Source organism: Dreissena polymorpha, chromosome 1 (assembly GCF_020536995.1).
Source record: "Dreissena polymorpha isolate Duluth1 chromosome 1, UMN_Dpol_1.0, whole genome shotgun sequence".
Lineage (NCBI taxonomy): Eukaryota > Metazoa > Mollusca > Bivalvia > Myida > Dreissenidae > Dreissena > Dreissena polymorpha.
The window spans coordinates 133,576,269-133,598,527 of record NC_068355.1 but is presented as its reverse complement, the minus strand read 5'-3'; the positions used below and the strand labels follow the sequence as shown (position 1 = coordinate 133,598,527).

The window sequence follows — 22,259 nt, the reverse complement described above, 5'->3', positions numbered from 1 at the left end:
ATTGTAGCATTATTATATGCTTAACTTTGTTTGGTTATTTTAGTAACAGCAATAAAATGTTAAAACCTTTCAGCTTTGTTTACTCGTAGACGATCAACTATTGGTCTTTTTTCTTTCGGCGGAGGAATGATGCAAACACTAATGACGTCATTTTGTGTATTAAACTGTATTGAGGAACGCCACGGGAGAGGGTTATTTTTCAGCGAAAGGGAAATTATTATTAATTATTTTCTTGAAAAAGAGGCATAAAAGAAACAGAAAATGTGTTCATGTCAGTATAAGATCTTTGTTATTTCACTCGTGATCATAGAAAAATAACATTTTCACTCGTGGCTTCGCCACTCGTGAAAATATATTTTCTATGATCACTCGTGAAATAACAAACAATCTTACACTGACATGAACAAATATCCTCTATATATGTAATGGTTATATTAAATGGGAAACATGGTATGGCATGTGATAAAAACATTTACGAGGCGATATCATGTGTGTTTTCTTTTACTTTTTTAATTGGAGACTACGTAATAAATGTAAATAAATCAACCATTCTATACTGCATTACTTATGTTTTAACAGCAAACGTGGTTTATCGCCCGGTTTGATATCATAGTCAGTGTGTTACGCTCATAGACCAGTGCAATTGAAGGATTTGTAAAAATATCTCTTTACATGTACCGTAAGTGAATTAGATCATTTACTTCATCGTGTGACCATTCTTTTTATACGAATACGGAAAATACAAAATGATATGAATATATGTTTGTTTAATGAAGTGAAAATAAGTATTAAGTCATTGAGAACATCGCTGAAGTAAATTTAGAGAAACCTCGCATATGGGCAGTGTTCTGTGAAAAGAAGGTTTTAATGCATGTACGTAAAGTGTCGTCCCAGATTAGCCTGTGCACTTTGCACAGGCTAGTTAGGGACGACACTTTTCGCTTTTATGATATATTTCTTTAAACAAAAATGTCTTCTCTTAGCAAAAAACCAGTTAGGGCGTTAAGTGTCGTTCCTGATTAGCATGTGCGAACAGCACAGGACTAATCTGGGACGACAATTTATGCACATGCATTAAACTCCCTTTTCACAGAGCGTTCCTCATATGTATCGGATGCTTGAGGGAATTCCTAGTTAGTATTTGTATATTATTTTCATATGTAAGGTAAACGTTTAATTTTATATCTGCATGATTCTGTTAGTTGTCTTTTTGCCAATTGTTCGCTTGAATGCGATGGCATTTATTATATATAAAAATGGTGAAACTCTACTTCACTAAATTTTTTACACAGAAAAATGATTCGAACACATGTTATTGAACTTAAAAGCGGGATTTATTTCCGTTTACAAATGTTTTGTATAAGGTAGCGTTTTGTTAATATAGTGCATGCTCTAATCTCAAAGAATGCATAAATCAAAACTCAAAGCCCGGACTGAAGTTTGCATTTGTTATTATTACTCGTTCAGTAGTTGCATTATCTCTTTCACTTCCGTCTTTATAAAGCGTGATCGAACAATTTGATATAATAAATAATTTCATTCAGTGAAATCAATGTCGATATATAGATATTTTTGAGGTACTGTAGTTATTATATTCAGTTTGTGATGTAGATCACTTAGTTTATGTTTAACTGGGTTGGCAGAAAACGAAAAGACCATCGTAATATTATTCTCCGTTATATTAAAGCGAGTAAATACGATTTTACTTATTTTTTAAACACATGAAGCATTGATAAATAAAAAAAATGAAATAAAGGTTCAAATTATGCACTAAAATTATAGTTTAATAAGATGCAGATAATTTTGTTTTGCACAGTAGAAAATCATTCATGTACATAAAGACACATGGTTGGTTCTGAAAAAACACGAGTAAACATGTTGGTATCGGCGTAAACTTGGTCATTATGAATTTATGTAATTTGATGTACGTTTAAATTAAATTATTTTTATTTTATATTTCTCTTTCATAGTTATGTGCTGGTTAGTGACTATGAAAAGGAAATATTGACAATCAAATCGTATATACCGGTTGTCAATTAAAGGCATCCCCATGGATAGAATGTTGTGGACAGCGTTCCAATTTGTAATTCACAATGCGATGTATAAAAACAACTTATATAATCAAGGCTACGAATACACTTTGGAAACGTGTTGTGTGCATTCGGTCGATATAGCTTTTTTGATGATCTTTTGGTTTCATTTTCGGTAGGATGTATATAAACGCGACAAAAGGAGTCTTATATTCCAAGTTAATTGACCATTCGACGTGTTGCATACTGGCGTCTACATGTTATTGTCCATTTATGGCATAATTGCATTCCGCTTCTTTAAACATCGTTTGTTATAGGTTTATCGCCAATCCACGTTTATCCTACATGTACATGTATATAGTTGGTGGAATTACAATTTGTTGCGAAACGCCTTATTGGCGACTCTTCTTGATGAATGCAATAAGGTTTGAATCTTAAGTAATCACCGTAAACACTGATAAAGATTTCGTGGTAAAATGAAATTTCATATTGATATTTTAAATGAAATCTGTCGTCAGATTTCGACATTTTTACTTTCGATTACAATGTCCTGTAAATATCTTAGTTTAAAATTTATCTAAAAAATATTACATTTTCATTCAGCAGTTGTTGTTTTTTTTAAATAAATTATCCAGCGTTCATTTCCATCCGATTAGTGTAATAAAACCATTCAGTACTTGACAATCGATTAACAATTCAATTTAATGCGAATCAGTGAAATAATCGTTCAGATATTGGATATCAGAAGATCTATATCTACAGTACAGATTCAGAAACAGTAGATATATCCAATAATTTCATCACGTTGCAGAAAGCTCGTTTATGGTTTCAAAATTATATTTAACAAATTCTAACATTCAAAAGGGTAAAATTGGAATTAAGTTAAGCTAAAATTTAACGAAAGTCTTTTTTACATTTTAAATGGTTATCAATAAAGTGGAACTGATATAAACTGACACATGAATAATTAGGTAAGGTTTCTAGTTTTAAGTTGTTGATAAGTATATTTTTTTTAAATATAATTTTCAGATAAATTTATAAATGATTTTTAATTATCACCACATTAACTAAAACACGTTAGACTTTATGATTGTAAACACGTATTTTAGCCAAAATATATTTGAGGCTCGCTCTGTGAACACGGGACTTAATCCATGTGGGTAAAATGTCGTCCCAGATTAGCCTGTGTTAACGACACTTTCCGTTTTTTTTCGGAATTTTTCGTTAACATTAATTGTCTTCTAAACTAAAATCCAGTTAAAGCGGAATGTGTCCCTGATTCGCCTGTCCGGACTGCATTTACCCCCGTTTTTTAGAACGCGGTTCGCTTTGCAATTTTTTTTCAAAAGGTGTGTTAATAAGTATATTAGTAAAACTAAAGTTGGTGTTCTCCTATGTACACAAAATAGCGAGCGTCAGTCCACCTTCAGCGTAAAATTGAGAGTGAAACTTAAATATTGAAAGGCATATAAATATCTATACATGTACTTATCATGCCTAACATAAAACATCACACATACACGTTCCTTAAGGTTTATTTGTTTAACAGATGTATTTTGGCTTCAAACTACATGCTGACGAAGTCGAATATTTAAACGCTCTTTGAAAAGAAAATAATAACAGGAAGGAAACTAGAGTAAAACAAAATACTTTTTATAACAATCAAACTAAAGTTCGTATTTAATTTACATTTGAGATTTTGTTTACAATATATGCAGCAACTAATATACACTAAACAACGGAGTGGGTGCCCGTTGAAGCAGTTACCGCTTTGAATAAGATGGAATAAGTTAATCAAGAGGCTCCCTGACGCAATTTGTATCAGAATCATTTACAGTTTATAAAAGGATGATATTCTGAAGTATGGGTAATAAATTAATATATGTTTTTAAAATATGAGCAAATAATGAACGTGTGATGCTATATATTTGCAGACAGTAGTAACCACTACAGAACTGCACAACGTGCGCCTCGTTTTGAATCTTGACCTTCTGATCTTGCCTTGTATGGATTTTGCTGTATTGTATTCTTAGGCGTCGACTGCGTAATTATTCATTCTTCGGGATTTGCAAATATTGTGTTGTCCGTGTTATAAGATATGTTAATATGCCATCTATATGAATACTTCTTTGCTATGTCTGAGACATAGTTAAAACACGCAGTGCTATGCATCCATCACCCAAGGAGCAGTTCGCACAGGCTAATCAGGGACGACACTTTCCGTTTTTATGACATTTTTCGTTTTAATGAAGTCTCTTCTTAGCAAAAATCCAATTAAGGCGGAAATTGTCGTCCCTGATTAGCATGTGCGGACTGCACAGGCTAATCTGGGACGATACTTTACGCACATGCATTATGCCCAGTTTTCTCATAACACGACTCATATGTAAACGCGCCTCGCTCTGGAAAACCCGGGCATAATGTAAGTGCGCAAAGTGTCGTCCCAGACTAGCTGGAGCAGACGATGTTTGCATTTTATTGCATTGACACATTTGTTTATTAACTTTTGACTTTCATAAAAGAATGTGTTTAAATCTTGGTTATAATTTGTCAATAGGTAAACACTCTGGCCGTGAGTCTGATATCCTATCAGCGATATCCGAACAATTATGCACCAACGCGGCAACACTTGCAGATGACGTTTTAGAAAAAAATTGTTTAAAAAAACGGACGATCGCATTCAATTTGTATCTACATGTACAAGATTTATACAAGTAACATAATGTTTATGTTACTATTAAAATCGTCATAACAACCAGAAATCGTGAAATGTTCCTTTGAAAAAAGTATTTTCGCGTTACACGCTCAACTTTAATGCCAATTAATTGGTTCAATTAGTAAAATACAATATGACTTATTGTTTAAATAGTGCTAAGTGTGTGTAAATTGAAGTCAATTAGATCTCGCTGCACGTTTTATGTTCTCTGTTATACGAGCATGGGATCAGACGAAGGAGAACCTTTTCCCAGTTTTTCTAAAAAATGTTAAACAATCCCAAGAAAGTGTTTCATCATCGAATATCACACACATGACCTCCAGCGTTTGCCAAGTGAGTACACCGATTTTGCCTTTTAGATGCGCTCTGAAAAAAACGGGCTAAATGCAAGTGCATACAGTTTTGTCCCAGATTATACTCTACAGTCCGCACAGGCTATTAAGGGTACGAAACTTTCTGCCTTTATGGGATTTTTCGTTTTAAGGAAGTCTTTTCTAAACGAAAATCCAGTTTATGCGGAAAGTGTCGTCCATGATTAGCCTGTGCGGACTACACAGGCTAATCTGGGACCACACTTAAAGCATTTGCATTGTGCCTCTTTTTCCCAGAGTGTTGCTCGTTTGACAATGACTTGCTTAAATCAATTAACATCCAATCCTTGTCTCGAAGCAGATGATTGGTTCACTCTTTATTTCATACTCTTTAATTATACAAGACATAATTGTGGCAACACAAATTAGTATATAGCCATTTTTACATTTTGTTTAAAGCTTTATTGGTTAGCGTCTATTAAGAGCACATATGTGGAATTTGAAAGAAACCCCTTTGCAATTTAAATCTGATGAATATTTTCATTTTTTTCTGAATCATTTAAATCATTCAACAAAAAATATAACTCGTGCTAGACGCACATGCTCCAAAAGCATGCATTTAATCAATGGCAAGTGTCATCCTATATTAGCCTGTGCAGTCCGCACAGACTGGATTTTCGCTACAAAGGACTCCCTTAAAACGATCAACGTCATGAAAAAGGAATGTGTTTTTCCTGATTAGTCTGTGTGGACTGAACGGGCTAATCCGGGAAGACACTTTACGGACATGCATAAAGCCCAGTTTTCCCAGAACGAGGCTCATTTCTGTTTCAAAATGACCAAATGGGACTTAAAGAAAGACGCGCCACCCATGCTCAGCAGCATGCCTGCAGACAATATTGACTGTTGTAGCAATCATAAATGCCTTAATGACTTTAGAACAAAAGGATAGATAAATATGCATTCTGGCGAATCGGCCATTTGTCCCACTGGGAGAGCATAACCTTGCTAACTCAATACGGTGTGAAGTAAACTCCATCATTGCATTGTGTCATTTGAACTAGTATGGAACGTGTTACTAATCAAGGTCAATGAACAATTCCCAACGGAATGGTTTATCGAGGTGTTTATTGATGGTGCACATATCTTTCGCTCTGATCTGACATTTTCCAAGGCAGATAGGACATTATCTGTGGGCCGATATTTATTCTATTATTATTTTTGCTAGTAATAAGATGCAAAATAAAAAATGTTATCAAAAACTTTTATATAAAAATAATATTTAATAATAAGCATATGCAAATAAATAATTATAAAAACGCAGTGAATGTTATTAACACTGATATTATTAGTAAAACGCCATGTCCCTCGCTCTGAGACAACGGTAAATAATGCTTGGTTGGACAGGCTTATCAGTGACGATTCTCTCCGCTTCAATATTTGTTTTAAGACAGTCTCTGCTTAGCGAAAATCCAATTTGGGCGAAAAGTGTCCTCCCTGATCAGCCTGTGAGAACACCAGAGCCGTTTCCCAGAGTGAGTGTTTTTTAAATACATTAGAAAGAAACGAAGAAGCAACAGTATGCTCCGGGTAATAATTCTAATGTATGTACTTAATATAAAAACCAACTTGACGAAGAAGTCATTAATTGACATAAACAGATAGGTATATTTATTGGTTTAATCTTGCGGCTGTGAAGCGACGATTGGCAATTAATCGATTTCATGTTCGCATAGATTTTGTTTCAAGTTGCAATTGATTATAAATTCCTCGAGTTGGCTTCACAAATATGATACCCCTTGACCATATGAACTCCAACCCATCATAGTAGTTAATCTTAGTTAATGTTCAAAGACGTTACTTCATCTTAGTTAATGTTCAAAGAAGTTACTTTCCTATATCGTACACAAAACTACGAGAATGGTATTAAAAGTGTAAAATCGACGTTGACGATGAAATAGGGATAATTGTTATGGAAGTACATAGCGCTAGATAAACATATACGAGGTGATATCATGTGTGTTTCCTTTTACTGTTTTAATTTGAGACTACGTATTATTGCATAAACTCTATCTATAATGCCCTCTGGCGGGGTGCAGGAAACTTGGCAAAAGGAGGGCTTGAACGGGAAAAATCGTGTGTTAACAAGGCGATTCACGTGCCGTTCAAGCCCTGTTATGTGTGTTACAGGTCACAGGACAAGAGATTATTAAACTTTACACTATGTAATCTCCTGTGCGCATCCATGCTGGTGTTTTTGTAGCGCGCTTTGTTCTGCGCGGTTATAATACTTGCTCTCCCGGCTTCCGCTTATGTGGTGGAAGTACACCGACCGCGAAGTAGTGCTTACTGGCGACAGTACCGAATTCGAGGTATCGGACTCTGCATCCGATGTCTCGTGAGTGTATGAAGTTTTCGTTTCAGACGTTGAAGTGACGTTTAGCGGCAGTTGGCGGACTGGTAACAAATGGTTCCGGTGAACTGTTTTGACGATGCTTTTGTCACCCTCACGCTGGATACGAAATACCGGAATTGACGGGTCAGTTTGGCCGATCACGATATATGCATGTTCGGTCCATATGTCTGCGATTTTGTGTGCTCCTTTCAATCCGTAATTGCGTAGCAGGACTCTGTCGCCCACGTCAATAACAGTTTCACGTACTTTCCTGTCGTACTGTTGTTTGGCTTTCTTCCCACGTTCTTGTGATACGCGGGTAGCTATTTTATAAGCGTCCCCCAAGTGTTGTTTCAACTCTTTCACGTATGTGGATGGTGTTGAGACCCCGACACTGTCGTTTTAAACCCAACACAGCGTCGATTGCAAGTCGAGGGGCGCGCCCAAACATTAACTCGTATGGTGAGTAGCCAGTGCACTCACTCCGGGCACGTTGTATGCATGCACAAGTGCTGGTACTACAGATCTGTAGCAGTGTACCGTTAAATCGTTCGCACTGACCATTGCTTTGTGGATGGTACGCAGTCGTGCGGGTTCTCTTGATACCCGTTATCGCACAAAGTGTTCTTATCACTCTCGACATAAAATTCTGCCCGCGATCGCTATGCAATTTCTCCGGAAACCCGTAATGAACAAAATAGTTCTCGAAAAGAACTTTTGCCGTGGTGCGAGCTGTTTGATTCTTGGTTGGAAATGCTTGAGCATATCTAGTAAAATGGTGCGTTATAACGAGTATGTTCTCATAACCTCCTTTCGATACTTCCAATGAAAGAAAGTCAATGCACACCAGTTGCATAGGGGCCGTAGAGGTAATATTTACCAGACCAGTGGCAACAGTTGGGGCAGTTTTACTTCGAATACATCTGTCGCATTCCCGTATCCATTTTGTAATGTTGCTTGTCATACCAGGCCAATAAAATCTTTCGCTGAATAGAGAAATTGTTCTATCTCGTCCCTGGTGGCCCATATCATCATGCAACATGTACTCTGGCCGATTCTGGCAAAACAACTTGATGTACGGTTTGTTCATGTAATTTGGCTGTATGCATAAGAATTCCGTTCTCAATATACAGATTATTTAGTACTCGAACATATTTTTTAACTTTCGGTAAAAGTTGCCGGACATTACTCTGATTAGGTCTCCAGTTCAGAGCAATTAGTGCCTTGACCTGTGAAATTGTTGGATCAGCATTTTTACCGTTTATCCAGTCATCGGATATTAGAACTTCCGGTGGGTTGCAGGCTTCATTTATATTCGTCTGATCGACAACAGGACTTGAATTCATAGGGGTTGAATTTGTTACCAGGACAGTTTGTACCACGTCCTGATCTAGCCTAGAAAGTGCATCGGCCTCAATATTCAACTTTTCCGACCTGTAGTGTATTTTGAAGTCGTAGTTAGCTAGTGCGGCGACCCATCTATGACCACATGCGTCTAGTTTGGCAGAGCTTTGAACAAATGTCAGTGGATTATTGTCCGTGTAGACCTCAAATGGGATACCATACAAGTAATCATGGAATTTATCGGTGATTGCCCATTTAAGAGCAAGAAACTCCAGCTTACTTGCATGATAATTCCTCTCTGAAGGTTTCAGACAGCGGCTTGAAAAGGCAACCACTCTATCCACGCCGTCGTGTTCTTGATACAATACTGCACCAAGACCATGCGAAGATGCGTCCGTATGCAACTTAAACGGCTTCGAATAGTCGGCATACGCCAGAACTGGGGCCGTTGACAATTTGTGAACTAGAGTGGCGAAATCAATCTGTTGTGCTTCACCCCATGTAAACTTTTTCTTTGCAATTGACTGGTTTCCGGATGTGCCGATCAGGAGGTCGTTGAGGGGCCGGGCATGGATTTTTCATATCCATAATCTGGTCCACGCGCAGTTACTTCCCTTCTCCAGCCTTCGACGACTATCCAAGCATGGGGAACTGAATAAGCACCAGTTTCCTCATGCATGCAGGGATAATGACTATTTCAATCCTCTTTTCAAGTTATACCATCTTCACTCTCTTGACAACAGCTTTATTTTATTGGCAACATCAATGAAGTTAATGTTATTTACTCAACACTTTCAAATGACTATGCTGTAAATGTAAGTGTTTATGTACCTTCAACGTTCCTGCTGTAAATTCCAAAATAATTCCTCATTTCTTACTTTGCGCGGCTGCATTTCAACTTTGCATTAATCCACTGTTTAAACACATATTAAATCGAAAACTGCCTATCCGAAGGTAAAGCCTCGTCATTTCGGATGATGACCGAGTGAGGCATATGTAAAACACAACATTGAACTGTATTGAAATAATTTTTCGAGCGCCCGCAGATGATCATGCCCTCGAAAACGTGTATTATCCCTATAATGATTGTAAATAAATCAACCATTATATGCTGCATTACTTATGTTTTAACAGCAAACGTGGTTTATCGCCCGGTTTGATATCATAGTCAGTGTGTTACGCTCATTTTGGACCAGTGCAATTGAAGGATTTGTGGTAATAGCTCTTTATAATTTATGAAAGTGAATGAGATCTTTTCCTTAACCGTGTAACAGTGCTATTTATACAAATACGGCAAAAACAAATGATATGTATATGTGTTTTGCTTAAATGGAGTGAAAATAAGTATTAAGTCATTGAGAACATCGCTGAAGTAAATTTCCAGACACCTCGCATATATATTGGACGCGTGAGGTAATTCCAAGTTCATGATGGTATAGTATTTTCATATGTTACATATACGTTTAATTTTATAACGGCATGATTATGTTGTTGTTTTTTCAATTGTTTTCTTGAATGCGATGGCATTAATTATAAATAGAAATGTTGAAACTATGCTGCACTATAATTCTTACTCCAAAAATACTTCGAACACGTTTTGTAGAACTTAAAAACGGGACCTACTTCCGTTTTGGAAATGTAATGCAACATGAACTGTTTTATCAATATGTGTTAAATTATGTGATATTATTCCAAAGTATGAATGAATCCAAATTTCAAGCCCGGATTGAAGCTTGCAATATTTGTTAAAACGTGTTCAGTAGTTGCATTATCTGTCGTACTTCCGCCTTCGATAAAGCGATAATGAAACCAAGCGTTACATGATTCATGGCATGTTTGATGAGCAGTTTAGTATCGTTTAATCATTTCGTTCAGTGGAATTAAGTGTGGTAAAGAGATTTTATATAATGTAAGTATTATATCCAGTTTCTTTATTCAGCTCACTTAGTAAATGTATAACTGAGTTGATAAAAAACAAAAATCGTGATGGTATATTCTTTTATAGTAAATTAAGTGTATGCGACTTTACGTGTTTTTTTATTATCTCAAAACAGATGAAAACTGAATAAAAAAAACTAGAATAAAGGTTTAAATTGAGTAGTACCAGAATTTCAATAAATTAAGAGTTTTGTAAAATTATAGATAATTTCAAGTGCAAAAAGGCACATTTTTTGGTTTCGCAAAACAAAACTAGTAACGTGGCTCTACCGTGTATATGTATATGAGTAATCTCGTTTCTTTTGTTAGCTTCTTAATTATTCAGCAATTATCCGAGTGTAGGCTAAGACAGAAATATTTATTTGATTTGTTACCTCACAGTGTCGATAAACGTTTAAGATTATTTTATGAGTTGATACCCTTTTATAACGTTATGTATTAATTATATTTATTTCAAAAATACAACAACTATATTTATGCACAAAAGAAATGTGTTCATGATTATTTAATGGTACTACACTTAATGGATAGAAGTTTAAGGACAGTTATTCCTCCAGAAAAATTCTGCTTTACAATGCGATGTATGAATAAAACTAATATAATGAATGCTACGAATACACTTAGAGAGTTGTGGTGTCTAATTATGCAATTATGGTGATTTCGTTGATATAAATTTATTGGTGATCTATTCTTTCACATACGGAAGAATGTGTCGAAAAGCGACAACAGGCTTATTATATTCAACGTTGATTGGGCGTATATATAAATTGTTCGATTTATTACGATATTGCGTTGCGATTCTTCAAACTTCGAATATATGCGTATCGTCAATTCACGTTTATCCTATATTGTAAGGGCATACGAAAGTGTTTCGAAGCCTGGATTATACTCTTTTGTCGAGACTCTTCTTTGTGGGTTCAATTCGAGTTGAAAAGACGACACATGGCTTTGAATCTTTTGTAATCGCTGTAAATACTGATAACGATTTCTTGGGAAAATAAAATTCATGTCAACATCTTAAAAGAAAAGTCTGCTCTAGTACATTTGATGAAACCGGAGAATATAACATACTTCAAATAAGAATTCATTAAGCATTTATTCATTCATTTTGGTTAGTTTTCGTCGAATTGTAAAGTAGATCGTAGGAATATTATCTCGTAGTGAAAGCTTACCGCGATACATGATTTAAAACTATTATTTAAGCTTAAAACAATTTTATAATTATAATTTCCATGTGTAAGGAACACACTTCATGCAAAAACCAAGAATGGTGCGTATGAAATCAGATTTCGACATTTTTTTCGTATGATGACAATAAGCCATGTATTTCTTATTACACAATTTTAAAAGACATAAAAATATTTAATTATTCAGCCGTTTAAAACATAAAGTATCAACCGAATATTTCCATCCTATGAGTGCTATTACCCCGGTAATCCATTTAGTTCCGTGACAATCGATTAAAAATTCAATTTAATGCGAATCAGTGAAATAATCGTTCAGACATTGGATATCATTTAGAAGATCTATATCTACGGTTCATATTTAGATACAGTAGATCTATCCAATAATATCATACCGTTTCAGAAAGCGGGTTTATGGTTTCAAACTTATATTAAACGTAAGTTCTTTCATTCAAAATGGAAATTAATAATAAGGAAATTATATTAACTGACGCCTAAAATTATAGGTAAGTATTCTAGTTTTGGCATGTTTTAGGATGTTATTGTATGCATGAATTTGTTTATCAGCTTAATCCATGCATAGTTTTTAATTATTCCCACATTAACTAAAACTTATTAGACTTTATCGATGTTTATATCTCATCGTTCAACAATATATTTTTGAACTCTTTGGTCCAAATATGTTTCGTTTTTTTTCAAAAGATATGCACTCAAGATAATTGGCGAATACAAAGCCGTAATTATGCCTTAATATTTAATATAACAAGTTATTCAGATGTCACCGGTTTACATTTCGATTGAAAAGTTTGTACAATTCGACGTATGCTGCGTTTATGTTTTTAAAATGTAATTCAAGTAGACAAAATGTATTAAGCTTATATGCAATACATTACTGATAAAATCTAACCTTGTATTGTAACAAATTGTACATGATCGGAGAAAAAATGCTTTATTCATGTAAAAGAACATTTATTTCTCACAAATACAACTTCAAAATATTCCAACAAAGACATACTCGACATCTTAATTAGCACGCCTACCACAGGCGCTCGATGGCAATGATTTATTTATTTATTTTAGTTACCCGTTGTTTATTATAATGCATACACAAAAGTATATATAGGTATTGTCAATATCTTAATACAAAATCGAATAGTCTTTTTTAAGAAGACGTTTTGTCGGATGATTTTCATCGATTGAGTATGTGTATGCCTTATAATAAACAACGGATAACTAAAAAAAACAAAAAAAACATTGCCATCAAGCGCCTGTGACGCCTACAGCGATTTTTGGTAGTTGCAAACAATGCAAGGTAACAGTATACTAAATAATCGTTTAATGAAGGCTGTACAAAAAAAAAATATCATAGTTGATTCGAAGGTATGTTTTACACTTTTAAACTATTGTTCTGGTTTAACCTTTGGGATGGTGGTAGGGCGTGAATAGGTGTTCACTTCTAAATCCCTGAAATATGATAAACTTAGAGACTATAGTAAAACATTGCACTGAAGAAGGTTACATTCCACTACAAAACGGCCGGATTTTTTTTTGCAAAAACAGTCGATTTTGACTTTTGTCAAGTTCTTTCTTGGTTCGTACATGACAAACCTTTTTAAGTGCATAAATCAATTCCGCTTAGAATGCACCCCTTCATAAACATGGGTGCAGTTCAGCGCAGCGAATCCGTGCGCTTCACTAAACTGACGTCGTTCGAGACAAATTGAGGAAAATAATGAATAAACTTCATAAACATGTTAAATTTACATGAATGGCAACCTACGGGTGTTATCATTTGCATGCACCCTATAAAAACACGACGATGTTTCAGCACACTTTTCTCGCTGACATGTTTATGTTTAAATTGGAAACAGTGTATTCTGTATCGAATACCACATCGTTATCGACTTTATAGGCTGGAGCACATAACCCGACGTGCAAAATATTGGTGTACTGCGACCTAACCAATATTGGGCAAATTTTCCAATATGACGGATACAGCGTACAAAACAAAACCTAAGTCAATAAAATAAATTATTTCTTGCTTTAATGGTACCATTTGGATGAGTGTGTGGTTTAGATAGGTAAACTTAAATAAGTGCTTGCAGTTTCAGTGTTCCTTAACCCTTGCTTTGTTGATAACATTTTGCACCCATGGACAAGAGAGAGCACATTGCAACTCTAAGCAGCCCATTGGGCTATAAAGCTTAGAGTTGAATTATTGCAACTTGGTTATGGGGGTCTCTAGGTACAAAATGTTGCATTTTTTTCGCTCAAAGATGTCGCTTTTACATTGAATTATATAGGGACACTATTTAGTATATTATGACCTAATAAGGAATATTGTTACCAAATCACACAGTAATTTTGGCATATCGGTCACTGATTGGTTAATTTCAAAGTCACTGTGCCATATCGGTCACTGGCATACCGGCCGCTTTGGTATATCGGTCACTTTGGCATATCGGTCAATGATTGGCTAATTTCCCAAGAAGGGTATAGTCCTTTGATGTAGGGGTACATGTATATATCGGTCACTGATTAACGACTTTGGCATATCGGTCAATGATTGAATACGTTGGAATACTGGTCCTGAGTGGCTACTTTCTTTGGAGAGTACAGACTTCTGTTGTACCATGACATTTATGTCGTTAACTTATTATGACCAGTGTCTGTATACAACTCTCGAGTTGCCAAAGCCAGAACTTCAAAGTTGTCATTTTCCGGGTGTACTAGACAATGAGTTTTTACAAGAATAGTAAGCAGGGTTCAGGATTTCGTGACTTTGTGGGTTAAACGTTAATGGATGTAAACACTCCAGTAAGTGGTGCTTTTTTCCAAAAATCCTTTTAAAACAATTTTTCTTAAGTCTTTAAAATAGTGCATACAAAACAGATTTGTATGCTACTTATGGCAATGTGAAATACATCAGAACTACTTCATTTAATAAGCCTGTGTTCTTGTTCAAAAATTCGATTTGTACTACACGGTTATGCTTCGCGCAACGTGAAATTATGTTTCTTATGTTGTTGTTTTTTTAAATTAAGGATTTATTCTTATACCTTAAGATATCGGCACAAATTGCCAGAAAAACTGTATTTTATGCACTAAACACTTTTGCATATGTATTTCAATAATTTGAGATAATTATTTGCAAAAATAATGTTCTTAACGGTGTTTACATTCTGTCCAGCCCGTGTGTAAACCCCTGAACACCCCGTTGATCCTGAACCTTGGTAAATGTGTGTCAGACCGTTCACAACATTATCGGAATATATACATGTTGATTATCCTTAAAAAAACATCGATTCATGTAGTTGTAACAATTGTTAAATGGTCAAGTATGACAGTAGGTATTAAAATGAACTCTCATATATTTTTAACGCAATGCAAAACACCCCTTTATAACTTGATTTTCAAGTTGTCATTAAATACAGACGTACGTCACAAATATCAATATTAACTATATGTGTATAAGGTATGTCTCTTATTCGCCTATTTAACATTAATTTCAAAATGAACGACTTATTTTAGATCTAATCATTTTGTATTCGAATGCCATTAACAACTCTGATTCCCAATGATCAAGAACGGTAACAGATTAGTGCAGATAATCTAAGTAATTGTGTATATCAAACCATGACTGAGCCCACGACAAAATAATTACGTTTCGCATATTTGACGTTATCGGACAAATATCTCATGAACCAACATTGTGAAGCCTTGTATACGAGTTATTTCATCTGGTCTATCGATGGTACTCCGACTTGACAAATATAAAGTCTTACAAATCGAGTGATATGCCAACAACTTCACCAATCGGCTAAATGGATAATTAGTTTAAACCTATTTATTTAAGCTCGATTGCATAGAAAGCTTAAGGCTTATATAAACGCTTTCGAGTCTGTTTCCGGGCCTAGAACCAGTACTTGATGTCTTTGGGGGATATCTAAAGAACGCTCCCACGGTGGTGATCGAACCCGTGACCTTCCAATTTCAGCGTTAACATGATGCAAACAAACGAACTGAAACTTGTTAAATAATATTTATAGGCATATAAATCTCCATTCTTATCATACCTACCATAAGACATAACAAATACACGTTTCGTTAGGTTTGTTTGTTTAACAGATGTATTTTGGTCTACAAAAAATATTCTGACGGAGTCGACTATTTAAACTGTATATGAATAGCAGATTAGTGCAGGCAGTGAACTAGAGTACAACAACATTCTTGTGATTACAAACACAAGCCCTCAGTTAATGTACATTTAAAGAATATGCACTAAACACCGGAGTGGTTGACTGTTGAAACAGCCATCGCATGAAATAGGATGGAATACACTTATAACGAGGCACATTGATTCAATATGGTATCTGAATCATTTACAGTTTATAAAATCAAGGCATTTTGCGGTATGGATAATAAACTACATCTTTGCAAAGTACATGTATGCGCAAGCTATGACCGTTCTTGCATTATTTTATGAAATATGAATACATGCAGATCAAATATGAACGGAGCGTGTCTTGTGAAAAAAAGGGTTTAATGCATGTGCGTAAAGTGCCGTTCCAGATTAGGATGTGCAGCCCGCAAGGCTTATCAGGGACGAAACTTTCCGCTTTTAATATATATTTCGATTAAAGAAGGTGTCTTCTAAGCAAAATCACGTTTAGGCGGAAAGTGTCGTCCCTTATTAGCCTGTGCGGACTTCACATGCTAATCTGGAATGACACTTTACGAACATGCATTAAACCCCCTTTTCACAGAGCAAGGCCCAAATATTATGCCAATGAAGTAACTCATATTTCATACCTACATTAGATTTATGATATTCTCCAAGCAAATAAGAATTCAGTTGAGTCGCGTTCTGAGAAAACTGGGCATAAAGCATGTGCTTAAAGTGTCGTCCCAGATGAGCCTGTGCAATCCGACAGGGACGACACTTTCCGCTTTTATGAAATTTTTCGTTTAAATGAATTCTTCTTAGCAAAAATACAATTTAGACGGAAAGTGTCGCCCCTGATTAGCCTGTGCGGACTGCACATGCTAATCTGGGACGACACTTAACGCACATGCATTATGCCAAGTTTTCTCAGAACGCGGCTCAATTGATCAATCTTGAAAGACCAATATGTCTTTCGCAAGATCAGACGACATGGACAAGGAGATATTGGATTTCCTTAAGTCAGTTTGTTTTCTATATATATTGAATTTATATGAGAATTATTTTGTTCAAATCGCGCATTGATATGTTCTTGTTCCAGTGTCTCCATGTAAAAACCACTTTCGCGCATACCATTCATTGCAGTCACAAGCGATTAGTCATTGTTTGCGCTGAACTTTGAAGATACATATTGACGATTATTTTTTTCTTAAATTGGTAATAACAAATAAACTTGTTTAAAAAACGTGATCATTCTCACATCAAACATTAAACAGTTGGAAACGAGTATCTGTACTTCCTGAGGCTGTTAAAAGTTGTGGAATAACATTTTCATTGATATATAAAACAAGAAATATCTTTAAAAAAGATATACGGCGTTGATAGTTCAATGGATGAGATCAAGGATAGCGATTGTCTTTTTCTGTGCAGTTCTTAGCTGAATCACACGCAGTACGGGATGTTACGCGGAGTTTTCGCGGCTTATTTTACATTATTACATATTGCTGGTCATAAACCTATAGAAACAAAACAGAAAACCAAAAGAAGAATGGAAATGAAATTAAAAAATATGAGTCAACCGGCCACACGCGAAGTATCTGTATTTATAGGCGCGTTCTTCGAACAAACCTGTTTTAGTGGTTTGTCGGGCATTGCCATTTGATTCGATTATTAACAGTATCGAGAATCATCGCGCTCATGCTTAATACATAAACCAATATGGTGGAATAATTATTGTTAAATTAATCAAAAATAATATTTATCATTGTTTTGTTGAAAACACATTAAGAATCTATTATTGACATACCATAATTATATTGCTGAATATCTTCATTTAACATATTTCTGGTCTAAAGAAAATTCAAGGTCACCTAGTTCACGGATAGCGTCTTTATTATATAACGATTATTTTACTGGCCGCGAACTCCGGTGATGACATGTATATAAACTCGATACCTCGCGGGTTGAAATGCAATCCATTAAAGTGAGGCCTCGCTTCGCAGGTCCAGCTAAAATGACTCCGTGAAGGGGCGTGGGACCTGTAAATAAACTCAGAACAACAACAACAACGAGGCCTCGCTTCCACTGCTCTTTATACTTTTACATGTTTACATGTTGACAGGAATGTGGAAGTAAGTACTATAAACGCTTTTCTATGAAAATAAAAGGTGCACGCACAAACTGTATTGATGTCGAGAATTGAGTGTAAAACTGTTCTATCTATTAAGCCTTTTCATTAGAGATAAAATTGTTTCATGCAGTAGAACAGTGTTACAAAGACGCGGATATGTTTCCAATGTTCTGGTGGTATACTCAAATCAGCCAATGGAATAAATGAAGTGTATCCATTCGTACCTAGCCGCGAAAAATTTTATTTGAATTTTATTGGACACTTACAAAGGTCAGGTAAGGTGAAAAGCTGGCTTAATACAGCTACGCCGAAAAAATTACATGCACTTAAAAATAGAAAAATAACACGAATTCTAGTTAATTGTTTGTCGAATGCCATTCTATGTATTGAAGCGTTTTTTTGAACTCACCAGAGATCTTTCTTTTAATACACTGAGCTATCAATAAACGTTTATTGATAGATCTTTGACCAAGATTATATACATTACGCTAAACACTCAAGTACAAGCCATTACCTATTTTCTCATCTAGATAAATTGTATGCATGTATTGTTAAAAATAAATGTTAAAATACTTAGGTTTGACAGGGATACATCATATGCCAATCTGCCAGTATTACCGAAATAACAGTGGTCTTAACCCATTTATGCCTAGTAGACTTTCCCATCCTTCTAAATTGGATCAATTTATTTCCAAAATTAGAGATATCTAGTATATTTATTTCTATACACATGTACATGTATTTAGAATATTTCTTACAGAAATTCATTTCAGCAAACAGCGCAGACCCTGATGAGACGCCCCATCATGCGGCGTCTCATCTGGGTCTACGCTGTTTGCCAAGGTCTTATTTCTAGACGCTAGGCATAAACGGTCTTATTGCATCGTTTGTCATTAGCGACACTTTACTAGTATAATAGTATTAAAGTGTGCCTTGAAAAAAATAGTGATGAACACGAATGTAACTAGGGGATTAAAGGCATTCTAGACACTGTAGGTGGAATTTGAAGTAAACAATTATTAAAGAACAACGAATTTTAAGAGGTTAAATGTATGTACAAACCATGTTTGGGAAGCGTTTCCTTATATTTTGTGGGATTATTTTAAAAAGTTTGGTTGAATATTTGTTGCTTTTCTGTTGACTATTTGACGCTTTAAAGATGACATTTTTGTGTGTTTTTTTTTTGGTTTGGTAAAAGGCGTTTTATTGCCACGGTACAAAACGACATGTATCTTTTTGAAAGCATAAGTGGGAAATAATCTTAATGACCCAGCGTGTTCACCTGTATTCACCTCGTATGGCAAGAAATGGCATTTATTTGAGCCGCGCTCTGTGAAAAGGTGGTTTAATGCATGTACGTAAAGTGTCGTCCCAGATTAGCCTGTGAAGTCCGCACAGGCTAATCAGGGACGACACTTTCCGCTTTTATGATATGTTTCGCTTCATTTCAATCAAGTGTTTTCATAGCAAACATTAAATTAAGCTAATCTGGTCCGACACTTTACGCTCATGCATTAAACCCATTTTCACAGAGCATGGCCCAATGATAATCACGACCCGTCCGGTCGCCATTGCTGGGACATGTTAACCCATTTATGCCTAGCGTATAGAAAAAAAGGTATTGGCAAACAGCGTAGACCCAGATGAGACGCCGAATAATGCGGTGTCTCATCAGGGTCTGCGCTGTTTGCTTAAAGGAATTTCTGTAAGCCTAAGGAATATTCTAAATATAGAAATAAATATACTAAACATCCCTAATTTTGTAAATAAATTGATCCAATTTAGAAGGATGTGAGAGTCCGCTAGGCATAAATGGGTGAATGTAGGTATAGTTAGCTTCATCTGAACTTTTTCCACTTTTGCTAATGTGTCATTCGTCTATGTTTGTTTAAAAGAATGTACACCCATTGCGTGAAATTTCAATTATCTTCAAACAGAAGCACGAAGTTCTAATTTAATCTTTAGCGTCCGCTGTCTATACTGATAACAAATTGGAATGACATTGGTCAATAAATGTTTTGTAAATGTGCAAAACCATTAGGCACGGCTTTTTTAAATCGTAGAAGTCTTTAAAAAGCGATTTCAATGTCAACATTGTACTGTCTCAATCATGAATCACCATGTGAAGATGAACGATGAATGTAATTAAAAAGTAAAATAACATTATTTTATGGTACCTTCAATCAAATATGTTTATTCAATCAGAAATAATAACGAACAAATTTTAGCAGATACCGATACCACCTTTGTTGCAGAACCAAAATTGTGTACTTGTGTCGCATATAGAGAATACTAGGTAAGCGTTGAATACAGAGAAGTTTATGTTGCAATGCTTGGAGCACCGGGAGCACGAGCCTTGGCGAGCGCTTTCGGTGTTCGAGCCGAGCAAAAGCCAACATAAACTTCTCTGTATTCAACGCTAATCCTAGTATTCTATTTATCCCATTTGTTTTTTGTCAACGTGACATTTAACATAAATAGATCTAATAAACTTAACAATATTTTTTATTCATTTTTAAAAGCGCTTTAAATCTCACGAATGTAACCATGCGTAGTGATATAGAATGTATTTGTTCTGGTACGCAAAATAGTCTAGCCTTCACATCCTGTAGTTTGTGACCCAACATTAGATAATCCGTCATAATTCTATTAAACTTTGAAACACTTGTTGCAAACGGGTTATTCTTACTGAATAGACTTTCTTTGATAAAATAACAAAGACAAAGTTTATTCATCAAAGAAAATACCCTTACGTTTACTTACACCCAAAAGCAAAACAATTCGAATAGACTACTGAACCAAAATACACACACGTTAATATGTTCTACACACACAATTTCACATCCAAATAGGCACGCACATTCTGAACATCAATAACACTAATAAGCTAGATCTAGACACAGGCAGCAGTATCATAAAAAAAATGCCCCCCCCCCCCCCGCCCATACCCCTCCCCCCAACTCCCCCCCCCCCCCCCCCGAGCTTACTCCAGGGGTTCCAGATTGTTAAATGTAAACCTATTGTGTATGGTTTAACTTTCCAACAACGAATATTGACAAAAAATAACAGTTTTAAAAAATACCCCTCTTATAGGTACCCCTCTTATAGGTATTATATATACACAAGGTATGAAACGCACTATATGCCTATTGCTGAAAGATTGTGGAACAAGAGACGTGACCGTTTTCATCGAAAACGCACATGTTTCCATGCACTTGCCGGACAAAGGCAACTAGATTCAATAGATGACATTAAAAGCTACGTAATTACACACCTTACCGATCATCTCTTCGGCAAATAACCTTAATATTCAATTAAATTCAACTTTCTCGCTATATGTCACTCGGTGCATGTACACCATTTTAATTTTATAACGCGTCATCTGGTTGGCTGCTCTGATTGTGTTGGCCAATGATATGGCGTTTAAGAACCGAGCATTCGATCGACAAAATATGACAACAAAACACAGACATGTAGCGAGAAAGTCGAATTTAATTGAATATTAAAGTTATTAGCCGAGCAGGAGATCGGTTAGTAGTGTAATCTCGTTGCTTTTACTGTCTTTTAACGAATCCAGTTGCATATTGTCGGCAACTGCATGGGAACATGTGTGTTTTCGGTGAAAAAGGTCCCGTTCAGTGTTCCACAATCTTTCAGCAATAGACATATAGTACGTCTCATACCTTGTGTATATATAATACCTATAAGAGGGGCATTTTCCTATATAATACCTATAAGAGGGGTGTGTTTAAAGCAAGTGTCAACACCGACGTACATTCTATACATAGATGGTGACATCACTACGTTATTGTCAGAAAGGCCGGTGTGTACACAATGCACCGACGGATACTCGCATTTTTTTTCAAAAATGAGAAGATAACAAATAAGTATTCCGATCTGAATAGATAACCATCGACATTTTAAACTTTTTTTGCTAGCTCTATTACTTGTTTGTTCTTTTTTTTATATAAAATTAACATCAACATACAGAATATCCGTTTTTTGCAGCTCCGAGTATGCAAAAGGAATTTTTTGCTGCAGTAACTAC

At 35.5% G+C, this 22,259-nt stretch overlaps 1 protein-coding gene across 6 annotated transcripts in view; it reads left to right on the top strand.

The window, feature by feature from the left end:
* The window catches only part of LOC127850680 (uncharacterized), a 66,129-nt gene that overhangs the window by 31,104 nt on the left and 12,766 nt on the right, over positions 1 to 22,259 (top strand). Inside the window, exon 1 of one of the 6 annotated variants that reach the window (XM_052383943.1) lies at positions 606 to 679. The exons of 3 other annotated variants lie outside the window; for them this stretch is intronic. The gene's annotated coding sequence lies outside the window, so the exon portion shown is untranslated. Of the gene's footprint in view, positions 1 to 605; positions 680 to 10,036; positions 10,230 to 10,586; positions 10,706 to 22,259 lie in introns of those variants that run through there. 2 more of the 6 variants (XM_052383949.1, XM_052383911.1) reach the window with 2 other exon arrangements.